The 14648-nt window shown below is 41.0% G+C and overlaps 1 non-coding gene across 1 annotated transcript; it reads left to right on the plus strand.

Annotated features, from left to right (window-relative positions):
• Positions 1–1351: 1351 nt before the first annotated feature.
• Positions 1352–1445, plus strand: trnai-uau (transfer RNA isoleucine (anticodon UAU)). Its single transcript has 2 exons — positions 1352–1389; positions 1410–1445. It is a non-coding gene; the product is annotated as a tRNA-Ile (tRNA).
• The last annotated feature ends 13203 nt before the right edge of the window (positions 1446–14648 follow it).

Genomic DNA, 14648 nt, shown 5'->3' on the forward strand with positions numbered 1-14648 from the left:
CGATTACAAGTTTCTCGAACAAATCTGCGTCATATTTTTAAAATAGTTTAGCTAATGAGCAACGAGAGTATAAATGAATTCTCCCACCCTCCATTCGAAGATAAAACTCCATGTGTGAGTCGAAGTTTCCTTGAAGCTACAGATGTTCGTCATTATTGGACATCCCCGGTGATATTGACTAAGGAGCTCAATTCTTACGTGCTGTAGTTCAACGTGCGCAAAACACTCATATCCCCTGCAAATATCGGCAAGGTCAACGATATTCTCAACAATTTGTGCCAGTGCAATTCGTGCCATACTTTTTCGCAATGTATTCTGACAAGCCAAGATCAGAGGGTCATATTTGGAAAATGGTGCATTAAAATGTCTTGTACTTCAGGATTTTGATAGTCTATTACATTGTCTCTCACACCTCGGTGTCAGAATTGTGAGACGTTTTTATAATCAGGGGGGAGGGCCGTAGCAATAAGCAGAAAGCACAATCACCTTTTTCCCAGTGCAAGTCCATGTTATGGTGAGTTTTTAAAATTGGTTTGCGATTTTCTAAAATATACTCCATACAAAAATATAATTTGGACAGTCGCTATTTATTTGGATATTCCCTTTCACTGAGGATGTCTACAGTATTCCAGCCAAATTAGTACTGATCGAAGAGAGCCATCTACAGGCGAAAGGCGACATAACATCACAGCAGCAGCATTTAAGGTGGAACGATAAACGCGAATAAGAAGCTGGCGAATAAGAAGCCAACTTCAGCCTCGTAGCAGGCCCTGAGAGGCACGCTCAAAATAATCATCTTTCCCAGTACTTCAGAGTCATATTTAGATCGCTTTAATGCAATTTTATTTGATTGATGGGAGATGTGAAGCCATCGAGCCTGTACTGCGATTCACATTGAAATTGAAGCCGTTTCTCATGCTTTCTCTCAGTGTCGGGGCTGCAATTGCGTGTAAAGGAGGCGACATGAAAATGAAACGTGTAATCACCTTACAGAGGGTCTTCACGACGGGGTGCGTCAGCTAGTTCTCCATTATTGTCAATTTACTGGACTTCTGAAGAAACCTATCGACATAGAAAATACAAACTGCACAGCTTAAGGCACATGAAGAGAAATCCGTGTGCTGATTGACTCAAAAATGTCGCTACAAATAATCCGCCGGGTTGATTTTCTTGTCCGACCACCTCCCTCCGTCCCCCTTTGCTGTTAGCACAATTCTTTCAGTTTCTTTTCTTGTATTTTCCTTGCTATTTTACTGTTCCTTTTCCTCATCTGGAGATGGATCCACAACCGAAACCGTTTTCACCCTGTGTTTCTGCAGCGTCAGTCTGTATGAGGAGCACAACTTGCTCAGCTCCAGTGGCGCAATCGGTCAGCGCGTGGTACTTATACAGCAGTGCACAGCGGAGTCATGCCGAGGTTGTGAGTTCAAGCCTCACCTGGAGCAGTGTTTTCAGCTACTGAAAGCAACTGTCGAGTTTAGATACTCTTAGGTATTTGATGGAGATAAATTAACATCAAACGAACAAGTAAAGGTTTATTTCTAGTCACAATCAAAGAAGGCTCCACAGCTGAAACATTGTGTTTCCTTCTCTTTTCAGCATGGAATAAACCAGCATAGAATAAACCTTTGCAGCCCACACATGCTTATGCAGCTCCCTACTTAAATTACTATCAGCTGTGTACCTCCAGTTGACCTGTACACAAATATATGAGAGAGGTCTACTGAGACGAGAGGAGCACTGAAGATTTGATAAAGCTCTCGCATTAGACTCTGTGTTTATGTTGTTCCCCAGATTTGTTTTTAATGTTCTTTTTCTTTTGAAGTTGTTGCGTTTGGTTGTTTTTTTATAGTTGCTAGACTACTACAGGGATTTACCTAGGTTCCCGGAAGACTTCTCGTTTTGTGTTTGTTGTGTTTTCGGGTTACAACTATTTTTTTTCTTGATAGGACCCCACGCATTACTGTGGGACTAGTTAACTTTAGTTCATACATTGTACCTGAAATTACCACATAAACTACTACTCTGTTTTCCTTTTTTTTAAAAAAAAGGCAAAACTAATGTTTGTTTCTCCTTGCTTCTGATTGGTAGCTACAACGGGTCAGTTGCAACAAACTGGCTGCTGAAATTTGTCAGCAGCTCTGTACCAAACCTGTTCTCAATTGCAACAAACCTAAAATAACAGCTGCTGCCCATTAGACGTTACTAAAGTAGGAGACTAAGCAGACTAAGCGGAACAATAGATCACATTGGAACTGTCCTGAATGTAGTGGAAATAATATCGTCATTAAGTAATGAACAATTGCTTTCCAGACACTACAATTATTCACAAGGAATTTTATCAATACATATTTTATTAATAAAAGCGTGATATCTTAATAATGAAGTTTAATGTTATCTTTATTAGTAGCTGTATTACAGGTAATGCATGCACAGACTTTATTATGCTATAATGAATTTTCAGGTATCCCGGGGAGAGAACTGAAATGAAGGAAATACATATTTAAAGGGGTGTAAGTCTTAAATGTGTTCTGTCACATAGGAGTGTTAATTGAATAGATTTGTTGTATGATTTAATATGATTTGACTCTACACTTGTGTTTCTCAGGAGACAGCATTAATATTGGGGATTTGCAGATACAGATAATAAGTTGTACTATACAGGCAAATGTACGGTTACCTTAATGAAAAAAAACTCTTATCATTACCCTTTTCAACATTATTATTTAAGACTGTCTTTCAGAACAGTATTCTCGTATTAGTGGCTATAGTCTAATGATAATGGTGGTGAAACAGGCGAAATGTGCGGAAAGAATTGGAGATGGAACAGGAGACTCATCCAGTCGATAGAAAGGTTGGGAAGGACTGCACAAACACCGTGCCAGTGCTTAGTAGCGTCATTCAAAAACAATACGTGGTTTAACAATATCAACTGCTCTACTGTGAGCTCAGCTCCACTGCTAGTAATACATTGCCCAAATGTTCTAATTAGATACATGTGTTTTCTATGTGTATTTAATTAGTATTTCTTTTGTTTTAATTGATTTAAAATAGAATCTTTATAAAACAGACAAAGGCTTTATGTGTTGTGCTGAAATTCACACACAAGTAAGGAAAGATATCACGCTTAGGAAGAAATCCAGAGTGGAGACGCCGGCGATTGAAAACAGCCATATACATGCGAGGTACTGTACTGTATGTGCTCTACCACTGAACTAAACTCCCGACAACTACTGTATCTTTATCTGCGGCACTTTGTTTTAGGAAGAGTGAGGAGTCTACAACCCTAGAAAATGTTAGAAGAATTCAGAACAAGAGGCTCTGCTTCACCGTTTACTCAGCTTTCGTTGGACAACTAAGTGAATGACAAATTTTCACTTTCTGATTAAAGAACATAAAAAACACCTTTCTTCCAGACAGATTCAAACCAGAGAACAAATAGTTCCCAGCTGTTTCCACTATATTCCTCCGCTCTTACAACTGAGTAATCGAAAACACAGGAAGCCCACCTTTTGTCTTAAATAAAGCACAATGTAGTGCAACGTTTCTATTTATTTAAATCCCAGTTCAAAATCAAATCTCATTCCCATAGTCCTGTTTAGTTTGAATTTAAGCAGTTAACCAGGCTTCTACAGTATACACTCCCAGAGATATTACAAAATGTTTGAGGGACATCATTAGATATAGAAATTGACTCTTTTTCTAGTGGGATCACATTAAACCTTTCTTTTGGATTGAGAACAGGATCGTCGTGAGATTCAATACACATCTGCCTTTGCTTCTTTCGACGACGAATGGATTATTGAGGTGCAAACATTGGTTCAAATCAAAACAAAATTGTACTATACAGTACTTCTGTTTCAGCTACCAAAATTTAGCCTTAGTTGTAAAATTCCATATTAATATTCAATATTAAGTGGATTTAAACATGCACAGTAGAGAAACAGATTAAATCTCTTCCTCCCTGGGCCACTTGCCCGCTTCTCTCACTAAACCACCATTCCGTCTCTTCACAGCTGTTCCAAGACCCTCTTTCTGTCACACCTCTCTACATCTATTCTGACTTCACACCTCTTGATTGGCCTCTCTTTCTGTCCCCTGCTCCCGCCTCTCACTCCTCCTCCCTCCCAGCCTTTGTTCTCCCACTACTTTACCTTTGCCTACTGCCCTGTCTCTCTCACACCTGAAGAAGGCTCCACGGCCGAAACGTTGTGTTCTCTTTCTTCTTTTTTTCAGCATGGAATAAACCTATCTGTCAGAAGTGTTTGACTGACAATTGAGCAATATGTGATTATCTCTTATTATTATTTTTACTTATTTAATGAACAGCAGTGTTGTCACTCTTATAAGTGTAATATGATTATCAGCAGCAGCAGACTGATGGTCGTGTCTACAATAGTGACTAGTTGACAAGTTTGTAGCTCTGAGCAGTGGGACTCAGATCACACAGAAGACCTGTCTGTGTGTGATTCCACACCAGCCCTGGGATTCAGCGTCTCCCACACGTCTCTCATGTGGAGTCTTTTAAATATACAGTTAAACAGAGTCTGATAACAGTTATATAGTTAATTAAATAATCAAACTGGCTGAGGAACTGAGAGATCGAGTGAAAATAAAACCAAGAGCTGCTCTTCAACCTCCAGGATCAGGAGTCTGATCCTCCTGGCTTCTATTCTATGGAGATTCGTGTAAAATGCTTAAAAGCACTTATTATAGAGACCTGTGCTCCTTCTCTTTCTCTTCTGCTCCACAGGAGTATGCTTTATAACGCATTATTCTGTGAAGTAAACATTTTTTTTTCTGTTAGTGTTTAATGAATTTCATTTCTTGGTTTGTCATTCTCCTCCTTCTGCTGTTATGAATCGCTTCTCTTAACAGCCCGGTGTGTTTTGTTTTTGGAGATGTTATATCTGTAAGAAAAGCCCTCCGGGCTCCGGACAGGAGTCTCCTCCAGCGGAGACGCGCTCTGCTCTGTCAGAAAGAGCGCTGTGACGTCACAGACACCAGGCAGAGCGCCGGAATCGGAGAGCGAGACCGCGGGAGATGCGCAGAGCGCACGGAGGAGAGTTATTGATCACTTATCAAGCAATTAATTCAACTAAAAAAACATAGAATAATCGATTAAGTTCACCGATTGGTGAGCACTGATTCTTTTCCCATTCTTGACCCATTTTAAAATCTAGAAAAGAGTCAAAATCAATTAATTAACATGCGTTTAGTGTTAATAATGTTCAATCTGAAATTAAAGAATGATTTATTCAAATTATTATTTAGGAATTGTATCCTAGAGCTAGAAAATTATATTCAAAGTTAATAAATTTGTGTAAGTAACAGTTTAAATGCATTTTCCATTTGTTTACAAATCATAAGTATGGTAACCATGGCGACACGTGGCACATCACTGTGCCTGGCTAGATGTCTCGCCTTCGTCACAAAGAGTGGTGTGACGTCACGGACAGCAACTAATACTAATGCTAGTGTATTTATGTTAATATTAGTGAGAGTACAACTGGTAGTTTTACTAATGCTAGTGTTCATGTGAGTATTAATGATGATAGCACTACTGATAATTTTAGTTTTAATGGTCATATTAATGTTAATATTAAATTTAATTATAGAGTTACTGTTACAGTATTAACAGTAGCAGTAGTGTTAGTTTTAGTGATATCATTACTGTTATTATAAGTGTAGAGTGTGTCTGTGAGTTTGTGGTGTTTGTGAGTGTGTGGTGTTTGTCAGTGTGTGAATGTGTGTCTGTCAGTGTGATATGTCTGTCATTGTGCAGGTGTGTGTCTGTTAGTGTGTGGGTGTGTGTCTGCAAGTGTGTGGTGTCTATCAGTGTGTGGGTGTGTGTCTGTAAGTATTAGTAGTGTCTATGTGTGTGTCTGTGAATGTGTGCGAGTACTGTATGTGTGTGAGTGTCTGATTGTGTGTATAAATGTGTGTGGTGCCTGTGAGTGTGTGTTGTGTCTATGTGTGTGTCTGTGAATGTGTGTCTGTGAGTTTGTATCTGTGAGTGTGTGTAGTGTTTGTGTGAATGTGTGTGGTTGTGTGTCTGTCAGTATGTCATAATGTGTGTGAATGTGTGGGTGTATATCTGTCAGTGTGTGTGAATGTGTGTGTAGGTGGGCTTGGGCTCCAATGCTGTGTCTGACAGAAGTGACCCATCAACAGGTGTTGAGGTCCAGAGTCACTTGCAAATTTCTAGAGCACTTTAGAACTTTCTAGAGTCCAGACCAACGAACAGAAATCTGTGAGTGCTGTGTTTTTATCACTATTAGCGTATGTGGTGTCTGTGGGTGTGTGGGTGTTTGTGAGTGTTTGATGTGTGTGGGTGTGTGTCCATGAGTATGTGTAGTGTCTGTGTGTCTATGTGAGTATTAATGATGATAGCACTACTGAATACTAGTATTCATGTGAGAATTAGTGATGATAGAGCTACTTTGAATTTTAGTTTTAATGCTAGTATTCATGTTAATATTAGTGATAATCATAGTGTAAGTGTCAGAGTATTAATACTCATTGTCATGTTAGTTCTTTTGATAGTATTACTGTTATTATTGGTATTATTAGTGTACTACTAAGTTTGTGTTATTGTTAGTAATATACAAACTGTAAGCCTTAATTGCAGTGTTACTGTTGTAATATTGGCAGTATTTGTGTAAGTGTTAGTTATAGTGTAACTGTAGGTAAGAGTGTAGGTAAGGCCCCGGCTGCCCTGTGGTGGCTCGGGGAGGGCCTGCGGGTCGAACTGGAGGGGCTTCTCTAGGTTGAGGAGAGCTGGGTGCGGACCTGGGCTCAGAATGCGATGTCTTCCATCCAGCTTGACTGCCTGGAGTTGTACGATGAGGTCCTGGCCAAGTTTGGATCGGAGGCAGCATATGTGGGATTGGTGAGTCCCTGAAACCCCTCCCCTTGTCCAGCTTACACTGTGGTATCAGGGCGGTACAGGGGCTGGGGCGACTCTCCTGACCCCCTCAGCTTTCCAAGATACCTGCGTCACCCCACTCAACCTGGAAATCTCCCAGATCCAAGGGGAGAGAGACAGGAGCTGGGCTGGGACACCAGCCTGCTGTTATTTCAAGTGGTTGGCTGAAAGACACACCGCTTATAGATCACCACTAGCGGGCATCATAGAGTGGGTGGTGAGACTCTTGGTCATCGATGGCAACAGTGGGGTTACTCCCCCTCTCTCTAATGGCTCTATTAACAGTGGTGTGTCTCTGTCTCTCTATTGGCTCTATTAACAGGGGGGTGACCCCCCTCCCCCTCTCTTTTGGCTTTAGAGATACCACAGTTCCACCCCTAGGTTGCATCTCCTGTCTGGCGCTGTGGAGGTATGATGATGATTCACTGTCTTTGTTCTCTCTCTCTGGTACAGGAGTTGGTACTGAGTTAGTGAAGTTTCACAGAGGATATGATAAGAAATTTTACCAAATCCCAAAATTAAAACAGTGAAGACAACGGGCAACACAACGGGAGCTCTGATAATGGAGGTTTGGTTTGACAGCAGCAGACATGGTCAGGACATCTTGCCTGATTCTCTCTCCCCATTTTCCTAGGATTTTCCCTTCCAGGGCACAGGAATCATGAAGCAGGATGACTAGGAGGAGGCGAAGGAGACACTGAAGTCCTGCTTCGAAAACATGAAGGTCAGGTGTGACTTCTCTGAGGTGGACAAGTGCTTCCGCCAGTGTGCAGCATAGCTCTACCTCATCCTGCAGAACTACCTGGGAGTCCCTGTAACTGAGGTCTGTGAATAGCAGGTTAATTTTTTCTCTTTGTAGTAGTCTTAGGACAGTCTGACTTGTTGTGGGACTCAGCAGGAACAGAAAGGTCTTCTGTGTGTCTTCAGTCTCCACAGCCAAGGAGACGCATGATCCAGATTGGCGAGGCTGTTAAAGAAAACAAGATGTTCATCCCTCCCTCTCCTGGACCTCGGCGCCCCTGGGCCCTCCCTCCTCAATCATCTGAACTCAGAGAAACCCCTGGTGACTGTGCCATGCCGCCCCCATCAAGCCCTGGAGGAGCCCCCTCCTTTGAGGAACTTCAGAGTTCCTGAGACTCAGAGACAGGTGAGAAGTGAACAGAACCTCTGTCCTTGTGTGGAGTCACCTGTACAGGCTCTTATTGGACACACTGTATAAACTCATCTGGACAGACTCTTACTAGATACACTGTATAGTCTTACCTGGACAGACTCTTATTGGACACACTGTATAGTCTCATCTGTATAAACTGTAGAGACTCTAGGAGGAAAAAGGAGGAAAAGAAACAGATGAAGCAGGAGGAGAAGAGGGGGGAAATCTTGAAAAAGAAGGACATGGAACAGATGAAGCAGGAGGTCGAGAAGAGGAGACTGGAAGTGGAGAAAAAGAAGAGAGAAATGAAAGCTCAGAAGAAGAGAGTGAAGGAAGAGAAGAGCAGCCTCTAGGTATGTCTAGACTGTAGGTTTAGCAGGAACAGCAGAAGATACAGCTGTGATATTATTCAGAGCACTAGTAGTGTCATCAGTACTATAAACATAAGGGGGGAATTTACTGTTGTAAGCAGCAGCAGGAGTGATATCATTAGTAGAAGAAGCAGAATTAATTATTATTAATAAAATTGCAGAAACTGCTCAAGGTATTGTTTGGAGCCTGACTTCTCACCAGACTAGAATGAAGAGAAGAAGGGATCTGAAAAAAATTCTGAAATAAAGTTGAGAATCAAGCGGAAAGGAGTCACTACACTAGGAAGAGAGAATCGATAAACCAGAGTGTAGATAAGAAATAAAGGAAGAAGGGAGATCAATGACTTATGTTGTGGATTATTCTATATTAAATCTCTGTCAGGGTGACGAGGCAGTGCAGTGGTTAGCATTGCTGGGTTCATTTCGTGCATTCAATCTGCTCCCTGGGTATGTGCATGTACCCTTGTTCGCTTGGGTTTAGTTAATTAGCTTCTGGGAAAACCAGCCCTGGTGTAAGTGTGTGTCTGTAGTGTCCCATTCAGGGCGTATCCTGTCTTGTGCCCATTTAATGCTGGGATAGGCTCTGCCTACCCCGCTACTCTGAATTGATTGAAGCAGTTACAACAATGGAGATAGTATTTAATGCAGAGTCTCTGTTAATACTACAGTTATACAGTTGTTCTCTCAAGAATATAAATACTCTACAACAAATACATGAGCTCTATAAATAATACAGATAAGATAATATATCAATAATATCAATCTGTAAGGTCAAAATAGACTAGATGAGAAATTGAAATTGAGATTTTTTCCTGAGTGTACACGGTTTACTTGTGTGTGAACATTTCTGTGAAGAAAGAAGCTGGTCCCACCCTGAGCATGACAATAATGATTCAAAATCCAAACCCAAAAGTCTATTAAGTACCAAACTTGTAAAAACACAGATTACCCTCATATCAAGCTTCACTTACATTTTTTATTATTTTTTATAACTACAAAGCAGATGGAGCCACCCCTTAATTGATTCAAACACCAGATTAGTTAAAATACCACATACCTATTTATATTTATTTCTAACAGCACCGGAGAAAGCTGAGTCAATAATGTCATAAACAGATATTTTACAAACCAGAAACATATTTTAAAAAGGACAAAGAAACACAAGGAGCCCACAGTTTCTGGTACTTCTAGTTTGAAAAACCGGATTGATTAACCAGCACACAAATGGATAAACTCCCCAGTTGATTGAAAGCAGGGAGGGCTGTGATTCGGTGAAAACTACCAAGAATGAGAGCTGAGACTGTGATTGGACAATTCTTTGTAAATAATTGGGAGCCATACAGGCTTTGATTGGCTAAGGCTACCAAAAACGAACTGAGACCCAGGGCTGCAAGTTTATAATGTGGGAAGATTTTCATCAGGTGTATCTGTGTTCAACTCCTGGTGTGAATATGTTGAATGCAGGTGTGGCCTTCTGTTTAGACTCTGCAGCGCTCTGGTTGTCAGCTAGCTCTCAAGGAAGCATGGCATAGAGACAGGAACTACAATTTGCCTGCATTATGCACAGAATGACTACGTTGGTCTAGCAGTTAGGATTCCTGGTTTTCACCCAGGTGGCCCGGGTTCGGCTCCCAGTATAAGAACGCCTCTCTGTTGCCTTTTGGTTTCCAAATGAGCAGCTCAGTTTAGAAAAGAGCAGTGTAGAGCACCGTGAGGTCTGCAAAAATGTGTAATAATAGTGATCGCTTGTTTCAGCCAGCTTTTGTACTGAAGCCCTTAAATTTTGCCAGGTGGGAAGGGGTAACTTGTATAGAGTATTGAACTTCAAGAAATTTACTCGTCTCGGTAATATTTTTCCACATTGTGAAGAGGAGATTTTCTCCATTTCTCCACTTCTGTAGCCTGACTTTCTCTATTGCTAGAGAGCTGTAGAATCTGGAGTCACTTATCCAGCTCTGGGAACAGTGTCTAGATGACAGGTTTCTGACAGAGGCCAGCAGGTTTTGTGCCAAAATATCTTGATATTTGGAGCTAGTCATTATCCTATCTATTTTGAGTAGAGCCCCTGTCCCAGCTGAAGAAAAGCATCCCCAAAGCATGATGCTTCCACCACCAAGTGGTGTGTGATGATGGGCTGTGTTGCACCAAACATATCTTTTAAACTTAAGGCCAAAAGGCTCACCCTTTGTCTTATAAGACCATAAGACATTTTTTAGGGTGACTGAATGCATTTTATTGCAAAATTTAGTTTTATTTTTTTTGAAAAATGGCTTCTGTCTTGCCTCCTATCCCATAGCCCAGACGTGCAGAATACGGGAGATTGTTGTCACATGCAAGGAGTGACCAATACCCACCAAAAATTGCTGCAGCTCTGTAGGTCTCTGTAGCTTTCTGTAGGCCTCTTGGTAGCTTCCCTCATGAGTTTTCTCCTTGTCCCGTCATTAACTTTGGAGGGTTGTCCTGATCTTGTCAATGTCCCTGTGGTGCCACATTTGATGATAATCTTCACAGGGCTCCATGGTACATCCAATGCCTTTGATATTCTTTTATACCCCTCTCCTGATCAGTACCTTTCAACAATAAGATCCCTTATATTTTTAATCACCTCCTTGAGGACCATGGCTATCCCAGTAGACTTCAACCACGAAAGTTTCAAGGAAGTCCTACAAGAACACCTGATTTTTATTTGGGGTTAATCAGAATCACTTTCATTAATGGCAGGTGTATGCTATTTTACTTTAGACATGATTTTGAATGTGATTGGTTAACTCTGAACACAGCTACAGCCCCCATAATAAAAGGGTGTGCACACTTATGCAACCAGAGTGTTGTAGGTGTCACGCCCTCTGCAGCCAGAGGGTGCTCCTTCTCTGTCCTGTCTCTCATTTCCGGTTATTTGCTGTCCTTCCGGTATTTCTCTCTCTCTGGGGCTATATATTTCCGGGTCTTGCACTCTGCCCTGGCTCAGCATTGACATTCAGATGTCCTGAGACCCGCCTAGCACCAGGTCGCCCTACGTCCGCTACCTGAGGGCATTGGTTTCTATACGGCACTCCTGAACTCTTTGCACGAATGAGCCCGGGCTAACTCCCCGTTTCGCCGCTACGCATATGGGTCTTTTTCCGCTCTCCTGCTCTCCACGGTTAGTCCTTTTGGACGTCCGTGACAGTAGGTTTTTTAATTTCAATTATTTTTCCTAATAATTATCTGTTTTCTCTTGAATTTTGTTGGTTGCAAGGTCACATTAAAGATGGAAAAATGTCTGACATGATTTATCTTGATTTCTGGTAACAGTACAGAACAAGGAGTGAGCAGCTCGCATAGCTTTCAACTCAGTGCGGAGTCCAGAGGGAGGCTTCGCTCACTGAATGATGTCTCAAGAAATCCCGGTTGAGATTCAACAGGTGTCTAATAATCGCGTTCAAAAGGGTGCTGAAAAGTTTCTTTTTTAACATAACCTTACATTTTCCCGTACAGTACAATGTATTTTCTGTACCCTCAAATCCCCAATGTTACTACTTTCTCCTGAGAAACACAAGTATGGAGTGAAATCACAATAAATTATACAACAAATCTATTCAAACGCCCAGATATGAAAGAACACATTTAAGACTTTCACCCCCTTTAAATATGTATTTCCTTAATTTCAGTTCTCCTCCCTCCCCAGAATACGGGAAAACTCACTATCGCATATTAAAGGCTGTACAGTACGTACTCAATTGTTTAACAAAAACAATCACATTTCTTGCAAATATCAAGTGGGTTAAGGTTTTGCTAAGAAATCCAATTAAGTAGAGATGAGATTGAGATTAAGTGGAGATTCTTTATACCACCCCCTTAATACTTTTCTCTGAGATGCCTTATGTAGCAGAGAGGTAATTAAAGAGATTAAGGATGTGCAACATTTCTGCTTTTACATGAAATATATTCAGCTACAGTAGACTTATTTAAAATCCAAGATTTACAAGAATCTATTACAGACAGAGATTACGTGTTTCTAACTTGATTTTCCAAAGTTATTGACTGAGAGGATTTATAATTACTGTTCGAAATGTTTGAGCATTTGTTATTTACTTAGAGGTTGAGTGTTATAATGTGTAAATGAAGGTAAAATAAATTCTGATATAACATGCCTTAGTTCCATGCCTACAAATTGTGATATTTGAAAAAAATTGGGAAGGACTTCTACAGTTAATATATAGAAAAGAGTAACATAAAGTATAAATGCAATATCAAGAAAAAAATATCTGATGCTTTTTAAATGTTCCAATATCTAATAATTGAACTGATTCCTCAATGTCAATTTGGGGTACCACAGGGATCAGTGCTGCGGCCAATATTGTTCTCTCTGTACATGCTGCTGCTAGGTAGGATAATACAAAAACATAATATTAACTTTCATTCATATGCTGATGACACTCAAATAAACATTTTGTTTACACCTAACAACAACTCGTCTATTATCACTTTATTTAATAGATACTTTATTGATCCCGTGAGGGATCAATAAAGTATCTAATTGCATTAATGAAGTAAAGACTTGGATGTGTGAAAACATTTTGTTCCTCAACTCTGATAAAACAGGTTCTGTTGTTTGGTGGCTACAATACTGATAGGACTACTATAACTTCAGCACTTTACTCAGAGCATTCAAAAATTTGCCTCAAAGACTCAGCACATAACCATATTAGACGCAAGGCTCTCGTTTAACTCTCATGTTAAAAGAGTATCAAAACATACTTCCTACAGTTGAGAAAAATTGCAAAACTAAGGCAGTTTCTCTCCACTCAAGACACAGAGAAATTAATGCATGCTCTTGCATACAGCAGGTTAGACTACTGCAATGCCCCACTATCAGGTAGCAAAGACCTTTAGAGACCGCCGTGTATAAGCCCCACATAAGTGATGTGAACAAACAGCGTTTTACAAAGGAGCTGCTTTGGAGTCGACAAAGCTCATCTTGGTCTCTCTGCACAGCCAAATTTCAAGTGATCAGCTCCGTGTACAGAAGGAAAGTGCATTTGGTACGAGATGCCATGAAACACCAGAAATACATTGAGAAAAGATGGCCTGTCGCTAGGGACCTTTATGCAGTTGAGAAGCATGCGAATAAAGGTGGTTTGTTTCCGCTTGGGAAACCTTTCGTTTAAGCGAAACCACTACAGAATGGAAAGCTGCAGGCACTACTGCTGCTGCTGCTGGTGACTCTTGTTGTGAATGCAAGGAGCTGCATCTCCAACATCCCTAACTTCCACTCGATAATCTACTGGACACACCTGCCCCTCACAGAGTCAGTGGAAAGACCCCTGAGTGGGAGTAACGGAAGGCAAAAGAGATAGGGGTCTCTCTCTTCTTCTCACAAGCTGTGGGACACAACAGACATACAGAATTTGCTGCAGCACCATTTTCATAAAATGCAATTATGTTGGATGAAATTGTCGAGCTGCTTCAACCTCTGGGGCAGGAAAGGCAGCCTCAGACATACCCACAGCCATGCCGGCTCGAAGTGGGGAAAGATTTTTACCCAAACCACATCCAAGACCGGTGCCCTGAACTGCTTTGCCACAACCAGCCTGTGGAACACGATGGTGGTGCACCCCAGAAGGCTCACCCCATGGTCCCCCGTCTTCACTGTCATCTCCCTGAGCCATGCACCTGTCACAGCTTCTCCAGCCAGCTGTCCAGGAGGCTGAGTTTGAGTTGCTCAAAGTCCTGCAGGATCTAACTGCCAGACAGCTCATCGTCAACCTCCCGCACAGTGTCGACAATAGCTTGAGCAGGTAGAAAGCCATCCTTTATTTCGTAAAGAAGATCCCTGAACTAAGACAATTCAGCCTCATAGAAACATGTACTCCATCGAGACCTGAGCCAGGTGGTTGAGGAACAGAGGCTGCTCAAGCAGTATTCGTCCCACAATAGACACTTTTTTGGGAAAAAAAAATTGAATTGATGTATCATGTGAACCCTTGCTCTTAAGATGGAAAGAGATTGCATTTGGTATTGCATGCAATTAGATGCTAATTATTTTATTTACTTTGCCCTCTTGTTAAGATGTGTTACATCAGGAAAATAAAGTATATGCTCAGTAGAGGTGTTGTCATATTTTGTCTGTTAATCAAACATAATCAACAATTATGGACAACCATTTTTTGCCATGGTTGTGAATTATAATGCCTTCAAAGTCACATTTAAACTT

This window comes from Atractosteus spatula, chromosome 10, assembly GCF_055471065.1.
Source record: "Atractosteus spatula isolate fAtrSpa1 chromosome 10, fAtrSpa1.hap1, whole genome shotgun sequence".
NCBI lineage: Eukaryota > Metazoa > Chordata > Actinopteri > Semionotiformes > Lepisosteidae > Atractosteus > Atractosteus spatula.